We start from the raw sequence: 17,315 nt of genomic DNA, 5'->3' as shown, positions 1-17,315 counted from the left end.
TTCATCTGAGGATATTTCCTTTTTCACCATAGCCGTCTATGGGCTTCCAAATATCCCTTTGCCAATTCCACAAGAACTGTCTTAGCGAAATGCTTCTTGAAGGGAAAGCTGTAACTCTGTGAGATGATTTCACAGAACACAAAGAAGTTTCTCAGAAAGCTTCTTTCTCTTTGTTATCGGAGGATATTTCCTTTGGCCCTATAGTCTTCAAAGGGATCCGAAATATCTGTTCTCAGATTCCACAGAAATAAGGCTAGCAAAGAGATCCACGAAATACAGATGTAACTCTCTGAGTGGAAGTAACACATCACAGAGCATTTTCTCAGAAAGCTTCTTTCCAGATTACATCTGAGGATGTTTCCTTTTTCACCATAGGCCTGTATGGGCTCCCAAATATCCCTTTGCCAATTCCACAAGAACTGTCTTAGCGAAAGGCTTCTTGAAGGGAAAGCTGTAACTCTGTGAGATGATTTCACAGAACACAAAGAAGTTTCTCAGAAAGCTTCTTTCTCTTTGTTATCGGAGGATATTTCCTTTGGCCCTATAGTCTTCAAAGGGATCCGAAATATCTGTTCTCAGATTCCACAGAAATAAGGCTAGCAAAGAGATCCACGAAATACAGATGTAACTCTGTGAGATGAATTAACAGAACACTAAGCAGTTTCTCAGAAAGCTTCTTTCCAGATTTCATCTGAGGATATTTCCTTTTTCACCATAGCCCTTTAGGGGCTTCCAAATATCACTTTGCCAATTTCACAAGAACTGTCTTAGCGAAAGGCTTCTTGAAGGGAAAGCTGTAACTCTGTGAGATGATTTCACAGAACACAAAGAAGTTTCTCAGAAAGCTTCTTTCTCTTTGTTATCGGAGGATATTTCCTTTGGCCCTATAGTCTTCAAAGGGATCCGAAATATCTGTTCTCAGATTCCACAGAAATAAGGCTAGCAAAGAGATCCACGAAATACAGATGTAACTCTGTGAGATGAATTAACAGAACACTAAGCAGTTTCTCAGAAAGCTTGTTTCCAGATTTCATCTGAGGATATTTCCTTTTTCACCATAGTCCTGTATGGGCTCCCAAATATCCCTTTGCCAATTCCTCAAGAACTGTCTTAGCGAAAGGCTTCTTGAGTGGAAAGCTGTAACTCTGTGAGATGATTTCACAGAACACAAAGAAGTTTCTCAGAAAGCTTCTTTCTCTTTGTTATCGGAGGATATTTCCTTTGGCCCTATAGTCTTCAAAGGGATCCGAAATATCTGTTCTCAGATTCCACAGAAATAAGGCTAGCAAAGACATCCACGAAATACTGATGTAACTCTGTGAGTGGAAGTCACACATAACAGAGCAGTTTCTCAGAAAGCTTCTTTCCAGATTTCATATGAGGATATTTCCTTTTTCACCATAGTCCTGTATGGGCTCCCAAATATCACTTTGCCAATTCCACAAGAACTGTCTTAGCGAAAGGCTTCTTGAGGGCAAAGCTGTAACTCTGTGAGATGATTTCACAGAACACAAAGAAGTTTCTCAGAAAGCTTCTTTCTCTTTGTTATCGGAGGATATTTCCTTTGGCCCTATAGTCTTCAAAGGGATCCCAAATATCTGTTCTCAGATTCCACAGAAATAAGGCTAGCAAAGAGATCCACGAAATACAGATGTAACTCTGTGAGTGGAAGTCACACATCACAGAGCAGTTTCTCAGAAAGCTTCTTTCCAGATTTCATCTGAGGATATTTCCTTTTTCACCATAGCCATCTATGGGCTTCCAAATATCCCTTTGCCAATTCCACAAGAACTGTCTTAGGGAAATGCTTCTTGAAGGGAAAGCTGTAACTCTGTGAGATGATTTCACAGAACACAAAGAAGTTTCTCAGAAAGCTTCTTTCTCTTTGTTATCGGAGGATATTTCCTTTGGCCCTATAGTCTTCAAAGGGATCCGAAATATCTGTTCTCAGATTCCACAGAAATAAGGCTAGCAAAGAGATCCACGAAATACAGATGTAACTCTCTGAGTGGAAGTAACACATCACAGAGCATTTTCTCAGAAAGCTTCTTTCCAGATTACATCTGAGGATGTTTCCTTTTTCACCATAGGCCTGTATGGGCTCCCAAATATCCCTTTGCCAATTCCACAAGAACTGTCTTAGCGAAAGGCTTCTTGAAGGGAAAGCTGTAACTCTGTGAGATGATTTCACAGAACACAAAGAAGTTTCTCAGAAAGCTTCTTTCTCTTTGTTATCGGAGGATATTTCCTTTTGCCCTATAGTCTTCAAAGGGATCCGAAATATCTGTTCTCAGATTCCACAGAAATAAGGCTAGCAAAGAGATCCACGAAATACAGATGTAACTCTGTGAGATGAATTAACAGAACACTAAGCAGTTTCTCAGAAAGCTTCTTTCAAGATTTCATCTGAGGATATTTCCTTTTTCACCATAGCCCTTTAGGGGCTTCCAAATATCACTTTGCCAATTCCACAAGAACTGTCTTAGCGAAAGGCTTCTTGAAGTGAAAGCTGTAACTCTGTGAGATGATTTCACAGAACACAAAGAAGTTTCTCAGAAAGCTTCTTTCTCTTTGTTATCGGAGGATATTTCCTTTGGCCCTATAGTCTTCAAAGGGATCCGAAATATCTGTTCTCAGATTCCACAGAAATAAGGCTAGCAAAGAGATCCACGAAATACAGATGTAACTCTGTGAGATGAATTAACAGAACACTAAGCAGTTTCTCAGAAAGCTTGTTTCCAGATTTCATCTGAGGATATTTCCTTTTTCACCATAGTCCTGTATGGGCTCCCAAATATCCCTTTGCCAATTCCTCAAGAACTGTCTTAGCGAAAGGCTTCTTGAGTGGAAAGCTGTAACTCTGTGAGATGATTTCACAGAACACAAAGAAGTTTCTCAGAAAGCTTCTTTCTCTTTGTTATCGGAGGATATTTCCTTTGGCCCTTTAGTCTTCAAAGGGATCCGAAATATCTGTTCTCAGATTCCACAGAAATAAGGCTAGCAAAGAGATCCACGAAATACAGATGTAACTCTGTGAGTGGAAGTAACACATCACAGAGCAGTTTCTCAGAAAGCTTCTTTCCAGATTTCATCTGAGGATATTTCCTTTTTCACCATAGCCCTCTAAGGGCTTCCAAATATCCCTTTGCCAATTCCACAAGAACTGTCTTATCGAAAGGCTTCTTGAAGGGAAAGCTGTAACTCTGTGAGATGATTTCACAGAACACAAAGAAGTTTCTCAGAAAGCTTCTTTCTCTTTGTTATCGGAGGATATTTCCTTTACCCTATAGTCTTCAAAGGGATCCGAAATATCTGTTCTCAGATTCCACAGAAATAAGGCTAGCAAAGAGATCCACGAAATACTGATGTAACTCTGTGAGGTGAATTAACAGAACACTAAGCAGTTTCTCAGAAATCTTCTTTCCAGCTTTCATCTGAGGATATTTCCTTTTTCACCATAGCCCTCTATGGGCTTCCAAATATCACTTTGCCAATTCCACAAGAACTGTCTTAGGGAAAGGCTTCTTGAAGTGAAAGCTGTAACTCTGTGAGATGATTTCACAGAACACAAAGATGTTTCTCAGACAGCTTCTTTCTCTTTGTTATCGGAGGATATTTCCTTTGGCCCTATAGTCTTCAAAGGGATCCGAAATATCTGTTCTCAGATTCCACAGAAATAAGGCTAGCAAAGAGATCCACGAAATACAGATGTAACTCTGTGAGATGAATTAACAGAACACTAAGCAGTCTCTCAGAAAGCTTCTTTCCAGATTTCATCTGAGGATATTTCCTTTTCCACCATAGGCCTCTATGGGCTCCCAAATATCCCTTTGCCAATTCCACAAGAACTGTCTTAGCGAAAGGCTTCTTGAAGGGAAAGCTGTAACTCTGTGAGATGATTTCACAGAACACAAAGAAGTTTCTCAGAAAGCTTCTTTCTCTTTGTTATCGGAGGATATTTCCTTTGGCCCTATATTCTTCAAGCGATCCGAAATATCTGTTCTCAGATTCCACTGAAATAAGGCTAGCAAAGAGATCCACGAAATACAGATGTAACTCTGTGAGTGGAAGTCACACATCACAGAGCAGTGTCTCAGAAAGCTTCTTTCCAGATTTCATCTGAGGATATTACCTTTTTCACCATAGCCCTCTATGGGTTTCCAAATATCCTTTTGCCAATTCCACAAGAACTGTCTTAGCGAAAGGCTTCTTGAGTGGAAAGCTGTAACTCTGTGAGATGATTTCACAGAACACAAAGAAGTTTCTCAGAAAGCTTCTTTCTCTTTGTTATCGGAGGATATTTCCTTTGGCCCTATAGTCTTCAAAGGGATCCGAAATATCTGTTCTCAGATTCCTCAGAAATAGGGCTAGCAAAGAGATCCACGAAATACAGATGTAACTCTGTGAGATGAATTAACAGAACACTAAGCAGTTTCTCAGAAAGCTTCTTTCCAGATTTCATCTGAGGATATTTCCTTTTTCACCATAGTCCTGTAAGGGCTCCCAAATATCACTTTGCCAATTCCACAAGAACTGTCTTAGCGAAAGGCTTCTTGAGGGGAAAGCTGTAACTCTGTGAGATGATTTCACAGAACACAAAGAAGTTTCTCAGAAAGCTTCTTTCTCTTTGTTATCGGAGGATATTTCCTTTGGCCCTATAGTCTTCAAAGGGATCCAAAATATCAGTTCTCAGATTCCACAGAAATAAGGCTAGCAAAGAGATCCACGAAATACAGATGTAACTCTGTGAGTGGAAGTCACACATCACAGAGCAGTTTCTCAGAAAGCTTCTTTCCAGATTTCATCTGAGGATATTTCCTTTTTCACCATAGCCCTCTATTGGCTTCCAAATATCACTTTGCCAATTCCACAAGAACTGTCTTAGGGAAAGGATTCTTGAAGGGAACGCTGTAACTCTGTGAGATGATTTCACAGAACACAAAGAAGTTTCTCAGAAAGCTTCTTTCTCTTTGTTATCGGAGGATATTTCCTTTGGCCCTATAGTCTTCAAAGGGATCCAAAATATCTGTTCTCAGATTCTACAGAAATAAGGCTAACAAAGAGATCCACGAAATACAGATGTAACTCTGTGAGATGAATTAACAGAACACTAAACAGTTTCTCAGAAAGCTTCTTTCCAGATTTCATCTGAGGATATTTCCTTTTTCACCATAGTCCTGTATGGGCTCCCAAATATCCCTTTGCCAATTCCACAAGAACTGTCTTAGCGAAAGGCTTCTTGAGTGGAAAGCTGTAACTCTGTGAGATGATTTCACAGAACACAAAGAAGTTCCTCAGAAAGCTTCTTTCTCTTTGTTATCGGAGGATATTTCCTTTGGCCCTATAGTCTTCAAAGCGATCCGAAATATCTGTTCTCAGATTCCACTGAAATAAGGCTAGCAAAGAGATCCACGAAATACAGATGTAACTCTGTGAGTGGAAGTCACACATCACAGAGCAGTTTCTCAGAAAGCTTCTTTCCAGATTTCATCTGAGGATATTACCTTTTTCACCATAGCCCTCTATGGGTTTCCAAATATCCTTTTGCCAATTCCACAAGAACTGTCTTAGCGAAAGGCTTCTTGAGTGGAAAGCTGTAACTCTGTGAGATGATTTCACAGAACACAAAGAAGTTTCTCAGAAAGCTTCTTTCTCTTTGTTATCGGAGGATATTTCCTTTGGCCCTATAGTCTTCAAAGGGATCCGAAATATCTGTTCTCAGATTCCTCAGAAATAGGGCTAGCAAAGAGATCCACGAAATACAGATGTAACTCTGTGAGATGAATTAACAGAACACTAAGCAGTTTCTCAGAAAGCTTCTTTCCAGATTTCATCTGAGGATATTTCCTTTTTCACCATAGTGCTGTATGGGCTCCCAAATATCACTTTGCCAATTCCACAAGAACTGTCTTAGCGAAAGGCTTCTTGAGGGGAAAGCTGTAACTCTGTGAGATGATTTCACAGAACACAAAGAAGTTTCTCAGAAAGCTTCTTTCTCTTTGTTATCGGAGGATATTTCCTTTGGCCCTATAGTCTTCAAAGAGATCCAAAATATCTGTTCTCAGATTCCACAGAAATAAGGCTAGCAAAGGGATCCACGAAATACAGTTGTAACTCTGTGAGTGGAAGTCACACATCACAGAGAAGTTTCTCAGAAAGCTTCTTTCCAGATTTCATCTGAGGATATTTCCTTTTTCACCACAGTACTGTATGGGATCCCAAATATCACTTTGCCAATTCCACAAGAACTGTCTTAGCGAAAGGCTTCTTGAGTGGAAAGCTGTAACTCTGTGAGATGATTTCACAGAACACAAAGAAGTTTCTCAGAAAGCTTCTTTCTCTTTGTTATCGGAGGATATTTCCTTTGGCCCTATAGTCTTCAAAGGGATCCGAAATATCTGTTCTCAGATTCCTCAGAAATAGGGCTAGCAAAGAGATCCACGAAATACAGATGTAACTCTGTGAGGTGAATTAACAGAACACTAAGCAGTTTCTCAGAAAGCTTCTTTCCAGATTTCATCTGAGGATATTTCCTTTTTCACCATAGTCCTGTATGGGCTCCCAAATATCACTTTGCCAATTCCACAAGAACTGTCTTAGCGAAAGGCTTCTTGAGGGGAAAGCTGTAACTCTGTGAGATGATTTCACAGAACACAAAGAAGTTTCTCAGAAAGCTTCTTTCTCTTTGTTATCGGAGGATATTTCCTTTGGCCCTATAGTCTTCAAAGGGATCCAAAATATCTGTTCTCAGATTCCACAGAAATAAGGCTAGCAAAGGGATCCACGAAATACAGTTGTAACTCTGTGAGTGGAAGTCACACATCACAGAGAAGTTTCTCAGAAAGCTTCTTTCCAGATTTCATCTGAGGATATTTCCTTTTTCACCATCGCCCTCTATGGGCTTCCAAATATCACTTTGCCAATTCCACAAGAACTGTCTTAGCGAAAGGCTTCTTGAGGAGAAAGCTGTAACTCTGCGAGATGATTTCACAGAAGACAAAGAAGTTTCTCAGAAAGCTTCTTTCTCTTTGTTATCGGAAGATATTTCCTTTGGCCCTATAGTCTTCAAAGGGATCCGATATCTGTTCTCAGATTCCACAGAAATAAGGCTAGCAAAGAGATCCACGAAATACAGATGTAACTCTGTGAGTGGAAGTCACACATCACAGAGCAGTTTCTCAGAAAGCTTCTTTCCAGATTTCATCTGAGGATATTTCCTTTCTCACCATAGCCGTCTATGGGCTTCCAAATATCCCTTTGCCAATTCCACAAGAACTGTCTTAGCGAAAGGCTTCTTGAGGGGGAAAGCTGTAACTCTGCGAGATGATTTCTCAGAACACAAAGAAGTTTCTCAGAAAGCTTCTTTCTCTTTGTTATCGGAGGATATTTCCTTTGGCCCTATAGTCTTCAAAGGGATCCGAAATATCTGTTCTCAGATTCCACTGAAATAAGGCTAGCAAAGAGATCCACGAAATACCGATGTAACTCTGTGAGATGAATTAACAGAACACTAAGCAGTTTCTCAGAAAGCTTCTTTCCAGATTTCATCTGAGGATATTTCCTTTTTCACCATAGCCCTCTATGGGCCTCGAAATATCCCTTTGCCAATTCCACAAGAACTGTCTTAGCGAAAGGCTTCTTGAAGGGAAAGCTGTAACTCTGTGAGATGATTTCACAGAACACAAAGAAGTTTCTCAGAAAGCTTCTTTCTCTTTGTTATCGGAGGATATTTCCTTTGGCCCTATAGTCTTCAAAGGGATCCGAAATATCTGTTCTCAGATTCCACTGAAATAAGGCTAGCAAAGAGATCCACGAAATACAGATGTAACTCTGTGAGTGGAAGTAACACATCACAGAGCATTTTCTCAGAAAGCTTCTTTCCAGATTACATCTGAGGATGTTTCCTTTTTCACCATAGGCCTGTATGTGCTCCCAAATATCCCTTTCCCAATTCCACAACAACTGTCTTAGCGAAAGGCTTCTTGAAGGGAAAGCTGTTACTCTGTGAGATGATTTCACAGAACACAAAGAAGTTTCTCAGAAAGCTTCTTTCTCTTTGTTATCGGAGGATATTTCCTTTGGCCCTATAGTCTTCAAAGGGATCCGAAATATCTGTTCTCAGATTCCACAGAAATAAGGCTAGCAAAGAGATCCACGAAATACAGATGTAACTCTGTGAGATGAATTAACAGAACACTAAGCAGTTTCTCAGAAAGCTTCTTTCCAGATTTCATCTGAGGATATTTCCTTTTTCACATTAGGCCTGTATGGGCTCCCAAATATCCCTTTGCCAATTCCACAAGAACTGTCTTAGCGAAAGGCTTCTTGAGGGGAAAGCTGTAACTCTGTGAGATGATTTCACAGAACACAAAGAAGTTTCTCAGAAATCTTCTTTCTCTTTGTTATCGGAGGATATTTCCTTTGGCCCTATAGTCTTCAAAGGGATCCGAAATATCTGTTCTCAGATTCCACAGAAATAAGGCTAGCAAAGACATCCACGAAATACTGATGTAACTCTGTGAGTGGAAGTCACACATAACAGAGCAGTTTCTCAGAAAGCTTCTTTCCAGATTTCATATGAGGATATTTCCTTTTTCACCATAGTCCTGTATGGGCTCCCATATATCACTTTGCCAATTCCACAAGAACTGTCTTAGCGAAAGGCTTCTTGAGGGCAAAGCTGTAACTCTGTGAGATGATTTCACAGAACACAAAGAAGTTTTTCAGAAAGCTTCTTTCTCTTTGTTATCGGAGGATATTTCCTTTGGCCCTATAGTCTTCAAAGGGATCCAAAATATCTGTTCTCAGATTCCACAGAAATAAGGCTAGCAAAGAGATCCACGAAATACAGATGTAACTCTGTGAGTGGAAGTCACACATCACAGAGCAGTTTCTCAGAAAGCTTCTTTCCAGATTTCATCTGAGGATATTTCCTTTTTCACCATAGCCCTCTATGGGCCTCGAAATATCCCTTTGCCAATTCCACAAGAACTGTCTTAGCGAAAGGCTTCTTGAGGGGAAAGCTGTAACTCTGTGAGATGATTTCACAGAACACAAAGAAGTTTCTCAGAAAGCTTCTTTCTCTTTGTTATCGGAGGATATTTCCTTTGGCCCTATAGTCTTCAAAGGGATCCGAAATATCTGTTCTCAGATTCCACTGAAATAAGGCTAGCAAAGAGATCCACGAAATACAGATGTAACTCTGTGAGTGGAAGTAACACATCACAGAGCATTTTCTCAGAAAGCTTCTTTCCAGATTACATCTGAGGATGTTTCCTTTTTCACCATAGGCCTGTATGTGCTCCCAAATATCCCTTTCCCAATTCCACAACAACTGTCTTAGCGAAAGGCTTCTTGAAGGGAAAGCTGTAACTCTGTGAGATGATTTCACAGAACACAAAGAAGTTTCTCAGAAAGCTTCTTTCTCTTTGTTATCGGAGGATATTTCCTTTGGCCCTATAGTCTTCAAAGGGATCCGAAATATCTGTTCTCAGATTCCACAGAAATAAGGCTAGCAAAGAGATCCACGAAATACAGATGTAACTCTGTGAGATGAATTAACAGAACACTAAGAAGTTTCTCAGAAAGCTTCTTTCCAGATTTCATCTGAGGATATTTCCTTTTTCACCATAGCCGTCTATGGGCTTCCAAATATCACTTTGCCAATTCCACAAGAACTGTCTTAGCGAAAGGCTTCTTGAAGGGAAAGCTGTAACTCTGTGAGATGATTTCACAGAACACAAAGAAGTTTCTCAGAAAGCTTCTTTCTCTTTGTTATCGGAGGATATTTCCTTTGGCCCTATAGTCTTCAAAGGGATCCGAAATATCTGTTCTCAGATTCCACAGAAATAAGGCTAGCAAGGAGATCCACGAAATACAGATGTAACTCTGTGAGATGAATTAACAGAACACTAAGCAGTTTCTCAGAAAGCTTCTTTCCAGATTTCATCTGAGGATATTTCCTTTTTCACCATAGGCCTGTATGGGCTCCCAAATATCCCTTTGCCAATTCCACAAGAACTGTCTTAGCGAAAGGCTTCTTGAGGGGAAAGCTGTAACTCTGTGAGATGATTTCACAGAACACAAAGAAGTTTCTCAGAAAGCTTCTTTCTCTTTGTTATCGGAGGATATTTCCTTTGGCCCTATAGTCTTCAAAGGGATCCGAAATATCTGTTCTCAGATTCCACAGAAATAAGGCTGGCAAAGAGATCCACGAAATACAGATGTAACTCTGTGAGATGAATTAACAGAACACTAAGCAGTTTCTCAGAAAGCTTCTTTCCAGATTTCATCTGAGGATATTTCCTTTTTCACCATAGGCCTGTATGGGCTCCCAAATATCCCTTTGCCAATTCCACAAGAACTGTCTTAGCGAAAGGCTTCTTGAGGGGAAAGCTGTAACTCTGTGAGATGATTTCACAGAACACAAAGAAATTTCTCAGAAAGCTTCTTTCTCTTTGTTATCGGAGGATACTTCCTTTGGCCCTATAGTCTTCAAAGGGATCCGAAATGTCTGTTCTCAGATTCCACAGAAATAAGGCTAGCAAAGACATCCACGAAATACTGATGTAACTCTGTGAGTGGAAGTCACACATAACAGAGCAGTTTCTCAGAAAGCTTCTTTCCAGATTTCATATGAGGATATTTCCTTTTTCACCATAGTCCTGTATGGGCTCCCATATATCACTTTGCCAATTCCACAAGAACTGTCTTAGCGAAAGGCTTCTTGAGGGCAAAGCTGTAACTCTGTGAGATGATTTCACAGAACACAAAGAAGTTTCTCAGAAAGCTTCTTTCTCTTTGTTATCGGAGGATATTTCCTTTGGCCCTATAGTCTTCAAAGGGATCCAAAATATCTGTTCTCAGATTCCACAGAAATAAGGCTAGCAAAGAGATCCACGAAATACAGATGTAACTCTGTGAGTGGAAGTCACACATCACAGACCAGTTTCTCAGAAAGCTTCTTTCCAGATTTCATCTGAGGATATTTCCTTTTTCACCATAGCCCTCTATGGGCCTCGAAATATCCCTTTGCCAATTCCACAAGAACTGTCTTAGCGAAAGGCTTCTTGAGGGGAAAGCTGTAACTCTGTGAGATGATTTCACAGAACACAAAGAAGTTTCTCAGAAAGCTTCTTTCTCTTTGTTATCGGAGGATATTTCCTTTGGCCCTATAGTCTTCAAAGGGATCCGAAATATCTGTTCTCAGATTCCACTGAAATAAGGCTAGCAAAGAGATCCACGAAATACAGATGTAACTCTGTGAGTGGAAGTAACACATCACAGAGCATTTTCTCAGAAAGCTTCTTTCCAGATTACATCTGAGGATGTTTCCTTTTTCACCATAGGCCTGTATGTGCTCCCAAATATCCCTTTCCCAATTCCACAACAACTGTCTTAGCGAAAGGCTTCTTGAAGGGAAAGCTGTAACTCTGTGAGATGATTTCACAGAACACAAAGAAGTTTCTCAGAAAGCTTCTTTCTCTTTGTTATCGGAGGATATTTCCTTTGGCCCTATAGTCTTCAAAGGGATCCGAAATATCTGTTCTCAGATTCCACAGAAATAAGGCTAGCAAAGAGATCCACGAAATACAGATGTAACTCTGTGAGATGAATTAACAGAACACTAAGCAGTTTCTCAGAAAGCTTCTTTCCAGATTTCATCTGAGGATATTTCCTTTTTCACCATAGGCCTGTATGGGCTCCCAAATATCCCTTTGCCAATTCCACAAGAACTGTCTTAGCGAAAGGCTTCTTGAGGGGAAAGCTGTAACTCTGTGAGATGATTTCACAGAACACAAAGAAGTTTCTCAGAAAGCTTCTTTCTCTTTGTTATCGGAGGATATTTCCTTTGGCCCTATAGTCTTCAAAGGGATCCGAAATATCTGTTCTCAGATTCCACTGAAATAAGGCTAGCAAAGAGATCCACGAAATACAGATGTAACTCTGTGAGTGGAAGTAACACATCACAGAGCATTTTCTCAGAAAGCTTCTTTCCAGATTACATCTGAGGATGTTTCCTTTTTCACCATAGGCCTGTATGTGCTCCCAAATATCCCTTTCCCAATTCCACAACAACTGTCTTAGCGAAAGGCTTCTTGAAGGGAAAGCTGTAGCTCTGTGAGATGATTTCACAGAACACAAAGAAGTTTCTCAGAAAGCTTCTTTCTCTTTGTTATCGGAGGATATTTCCTTTGGCCCTATAGTCTTCAAAGGGATCCGAAATATCTGTTCTCAGATTCCACAGAAATAAGGCTAGCAAAGAGATCCACGAAATACAGATGTAACTCTGTGAGATGAATTAACAGAACACTAAGAAGTTTCTCAGAAAGCTTCTTTCCAGATTTCATCTGAGGATATTTCCTTTTTCACCATAGCCCTCTATGGGCTTCCAAAAATCACTTTGCCAATTCCACAAGAACTGTCTTAGCGAAAGGCTTCTTGAAGGGAAAGCTGTAACTCTGTGAGATGATTTCACAGAACACAAAGAAGTTTCTCAGAAAGCTTCTTTCTCTTTGTTATCGGAGGATATTTCCTTTGGCCCTATAGTCTTCAAAGGGATCCGAAATATCTGTTCTCAGATTCCACAGAAATAAGGCTAGCAAAGAGATCCACGAAATACAGATGTAACTCTGTGAGATGAATTAACAGAACACTAAGCAGTTTCTCAGAAAGCTTCTTTCCAGATTTCATCTGAGGATATTTCCTTTTTCACCATAGGCCTGTATGGGCTCCCAAATATCCCTTTGCCAATTCCACAAGAACTGTCTTAGCGAAAGGCTTCTTGAGGGGAAAGCTGTAACTCTGTGAGATGATTTCACAGAACACAAAGAAGTTTCTCAGAAAGCTTCTTTCTCTTTGTTATCGGAGGATATTTCCTTTGGCCCTATAGTCTTCAAAGGGATCCGAAATATCTGTTCTCAGATTCCACAGAAATAAGGCTAGCAAAGACATCCACGAAATACTGATGTAACTCTGTGAGTGGAAGTCACACATAACAGAGCAGTTTCTCAGAAAGCTTCTTTCCAGATTTCATATGAGGATATTTCCTTTTTCACGATAGTCCTGTATGGGCTCCCAAATATCACTTTGCCAATTCCACAAGAACTGTCTTAGCGAAAGGCTTCTTGACGGGAAAGCTGTAACTCTGTGAGATGATTTCACAGAACACAAAGAAGTTTCTCAGAAAGCTTCTTTCTCTTTGTTATCGGAGGATATTTCCTTTGGCCCTATAGTCTTCAAAGGGATCCAAAATATCTGTTCTCAGATTCCACAGAAATAAGGCTAGCAAAGAGATCCACGAAATACAGATGTAACTCTGTGAGTGGAAGTCACACATCACAGAGCAGTTTCTCAGAAAGCTTCTTTCCAGATTTCATTTGAGGATATTTCCTTTTTCACCATAGCCGTCTATGGGCTTCCAAATATCCCTTTGCCAATTCCACAAGAACTGTCTTAGCGAAATGCTTCTTGAAGGGAAAGCTGTAACTCTGTGAGGTGATTTCACAGAACACAAAGAAGTTTCTCAGAAAGCTTCTTTCTCTTTGTTATCGGAGGATATTTCCTTTGGCCCTATAGTCTTCAAAGGGATCCGAAATATCTGTTCTCAGATTCCACAGAAATAAGGCTAGCAAAGAGATCCACGAAATACAGATGTAACTCTGTGAGTGGAAGTAACACATCACAGAGCATTTTCTCAGAAAGCTTCTTTCCAGATTACATCTGAGGATGTTTCCTTTTTCACCATAGGCCTGTATGGGCTCCCAAATATCCCTTTGCCAATTCCACAAGAACTGTCTCAGCGAAAGGCTTCTTGAAGGGAAAGCTGTAACTCTGTGAGATGATTTCACAGAACACAAAGAAGTTTCTCAGAAAGCTTCTTTCTCTTTGTTATCGGAGGATATTTCCTTTGGCCCTATAGTCTTCAAAGGGATCCGAAATATCTGTTCTCAGATTCCACAGAAATAAGGCTAGCAAAGAGATCCACGAAATACAGATGTAACTCTGTGAGATGAATTAACAGAACACTAAGCAGTTTCTCAGAAAGCTTCTTTCCAGATTTCATCTGAGGATATTTCCTTTTTCACCATAGCCCTCTATGGGCTTCCAAATATCACTTTGCCAATTCCACAAGAACTGTCTTAGCGAAAGGCTTCTTGAAGGGAAAGCTGTAACTCTGTGAGATGATTTCACAGAATACAAAGAAGTTTCTCAGAAAGCTTCTTTCTCTTTGTTATCGGAGGATATTTCCTTAGGCCCTATAGTCTTCAAAGGGATCCGAAATATCTGTTCTCAGATTCCACAGAAATAAGGCTAGCAAAGAGATCCACGAAATACAGATGTAACTCTGTGAGATGAATTAACAGAACACTAAGCAGTTTCTCAGAAAGCTTCTTTCCAGATTTCATCTGAGGATATTTCCTTTTTCACCATAGTCCTGTATGGGCTCCCAAATATCCCTTTGCCAATTCCTCAAGAACTGTCTTAGCGAAAGGCGTCTTGAGTGGAAAGCTGTAACTCTGTGAGATGATTTCACAGAACACAAAGAAGTTTCTCAGAAAGCTTCTTTCTCTTTGTTATCGGAGGATATTTCCTTTGGCCCTTTAGTCTTCAAAGGGATCCGAAATATCTGTTCTCAGATTCCACAGAAATAAGGCTAGCAAAGAGATCCACGAAATACAGATGTAACTCTGTGAGTGGAAATCACACATCACAGAGCAGTTTCTCAGAAAGCTTCTTTCCAGATTTCATCTGAGGATATTTCCTTTTTCACCATAGCCCTCTATGGGCTTCCAAATATCCCTTTGCCAATTCCACAAGAACTGTCTTAGCGAAAGGCTTCTTGAAGGGAAAGCTGTAACTCTGTGAGATGATTTCACAGAACACAAAGAAGTTTCTCAGAAAGCTTGTTTCTCTTTGTTATCGGAGAATATTTCCTTTGACCCTATAGTCTTCAAAGGGATCCGAAATATCTGTTCTCAGATTCCACAGAAATAAGGCTAGCAAAGAGATCCTCGAAATACAGATGTATCTCTGTGAGTTGAATTAAGGGAACACTAAGTAGTTTCTCAGAAAGCTTCTTTCCAGATTTCATCTGAGGATATTTCCTTTTTCACCATAGCCCTGTATGGGCTTCCAAATATCACTTTGCCAATTCCACAAGAACTGTCTTAGCGAAAGGCTTCTTGAGGGCAAAGCTGTAACTCTGTGAGATGATTTCACAGAACACAAAGAAGTTTCTCAGAAAGCTTCTTTCTCTTTGTTATCGGAGGATATTTCCTTTGGCCCTATAGTCTTCAAAGGGATCCGAAATATCTGTTCTCAGAATCCACAGAAATAAGGCTAGCAAAGAGATCCACGAAATACAGATGTAACTCTGTGAGTGGAAGTCACACATCACAGAGCAGTTTCTCAGAAAGCTTCTTTCCAGATTTCATCTGAGGATATTTCCTTTTTCACCATAGCCGTCTATGGGCTTCCAAATATCCCTTTGCCAATTCCACAAGAACTGTCTTAGCGAAATGCTTCTTGAAGGGATAGCTGTAACTCTGTGAGATGATTTCACAGAACACAAAGAAGTTTCTCAGAAAGCTTCTTTCTCTTTGTTATCGGAGGATATTTCCTTTGGCCCTATAGTCTTCAAAGGGATCCGAAATATCTGTTCTCAGATTCCACAGAAATAAGGCTAGCAAAGAGATCCACGAAATACAGATGTAACTCTGTGAGATGAATTAACAGAACACTAAGCAGTTTCTCAGAAAGCTTCTTTCCAGATTTCATCTGAGGATATTTCCTTTTTCACCATAGCCCTCTATGGGCCTCGAAATATCCCTTTGCCAATTCCACAAGAACTGTGTTAGCGAAAGGCTTCTTGAGGGGAAAGCTGTAACTCTGTGAGATGATTTCACAGAACACAAAGAAGTTTCTCAGAAAGCTTCTTTCTCTTTGTTATCGGAGGATATTTCCTTTGGCCCTATAGTCTTCAAAGGGATCCGAAATATCTGTTCTCAGATTCCACTGAAATAAGGCTAGCAAAGAGATCCACGAAATACAGATGTAACTCTGTGAGTGGAAGTAACACATCACAGAGCATTTTCTCAGAAAGCTTCTTTCCAGATTACATCTGAGGATGTTTCCTTTTTCACCATAGGCCTGTATGTGCTCCCAAATATCCCTTTCCCAATGCCACAACAACTGTCTTAGCGAAAGGCTTCTTGAAGGGAAAGCTGTAACTCTGTGAGATGATTTCACAGAACACAAAGAAGTTTCTCAGAAAGCTTCTTTCTCTTTGTTATCGGAGGATATTTCCTTTGGCCCTATAGTCTTCAAAGGGATCCGAAATATCTGTTCTCAGATTCCACAGAAATAAGGCTAGCAAAGAGATCCACGAAATACAGATGTAACTCTGTGAGATGAATTAACAGAACACTAAGCAGTTTCTCAGAAAGCTTCTTTCCAGATTTCATCTGAGGATATTTCCTTTTTCACCATAGCCCTCTATGGGCTTCCAAATATCTCTTTGCCAATTCCACAAGAACTGTCTTAGCGAAAGGCTTCTTGAAGGGAAAGCTGTAACTCTGTGAGATGATTTCACAGAACACAAAGAAGTTTCTCAGAAAGCTTCTTTCTCTTTGTTATCGGAGGATATTTCCTTTGGCCCTATAGTCTTCAAAGGGATCCGAAATATCTGTTCTCAGATTCCACAGAAATAAGGCTAGCAAAGAGATCCACGAAATACAGATGTAACTCTGTGAGATGAATTAACAGAACACTAAGCAGTTTCTCAGAAAGCTTCTTTCCAGATTTCATCTGAGGATATTTCCTTTTTCACCATAGGCCTGTATGGGCTCCCAAATATCCCTTTGCCAATTCCACAAGAACTGTCTTAGCGAAAGGCTTCTTGAGGGGAAAGCTGTAACTCTGTGAGATGATTTCACAGAACACAAAGAAATTTCTCAGAAAGCTTCCTTCTCTTTGTTATCGGAGGATACTTCCTTTGGCCCTACAGTCTTCAAAGGGATCCGAAATGTCTGTTCTCAGATTCCACAGAAATAAGGCTAGCAAAGACATCCACGAAATACTGATGTAACTCTGTGAGTGGAAGTCACACATAACAGAGCAGTTTCTCAGAAAGCTTCTTTCCAGATTTCATATGAGGATATTTCCTTTTTCACCATAGTCCTGTATGGGCTCCCATATATCACTTTGCCAATTCCACAAGAACTGTCTTAGCGAAAGGCTTCTTGAGGGCAAAGCTGTAACTCTGTGAGATGATTTCACAGAACACAAAGAAGTTTCTCAGAAAGCTTCTTTCT

Source organism: Macaca fascicularis, chromosome 17 (genome assembly GCF_037993035.2).
Source record: "Macaca fascicularis isolate 582-1 chromosome 17, T2T-MFA8v1.1".
Lineage (NCBI taxonomy): Eukaryota > Metazoa > Chordata > Mammalia > Primates > Cercopithecidae > Macaca > Macaca fascicularis.
The sequence above is the reverse complement of the archived record's forward strand: the minus strand, read 5'-3'. Positions refer to the sequence as shown.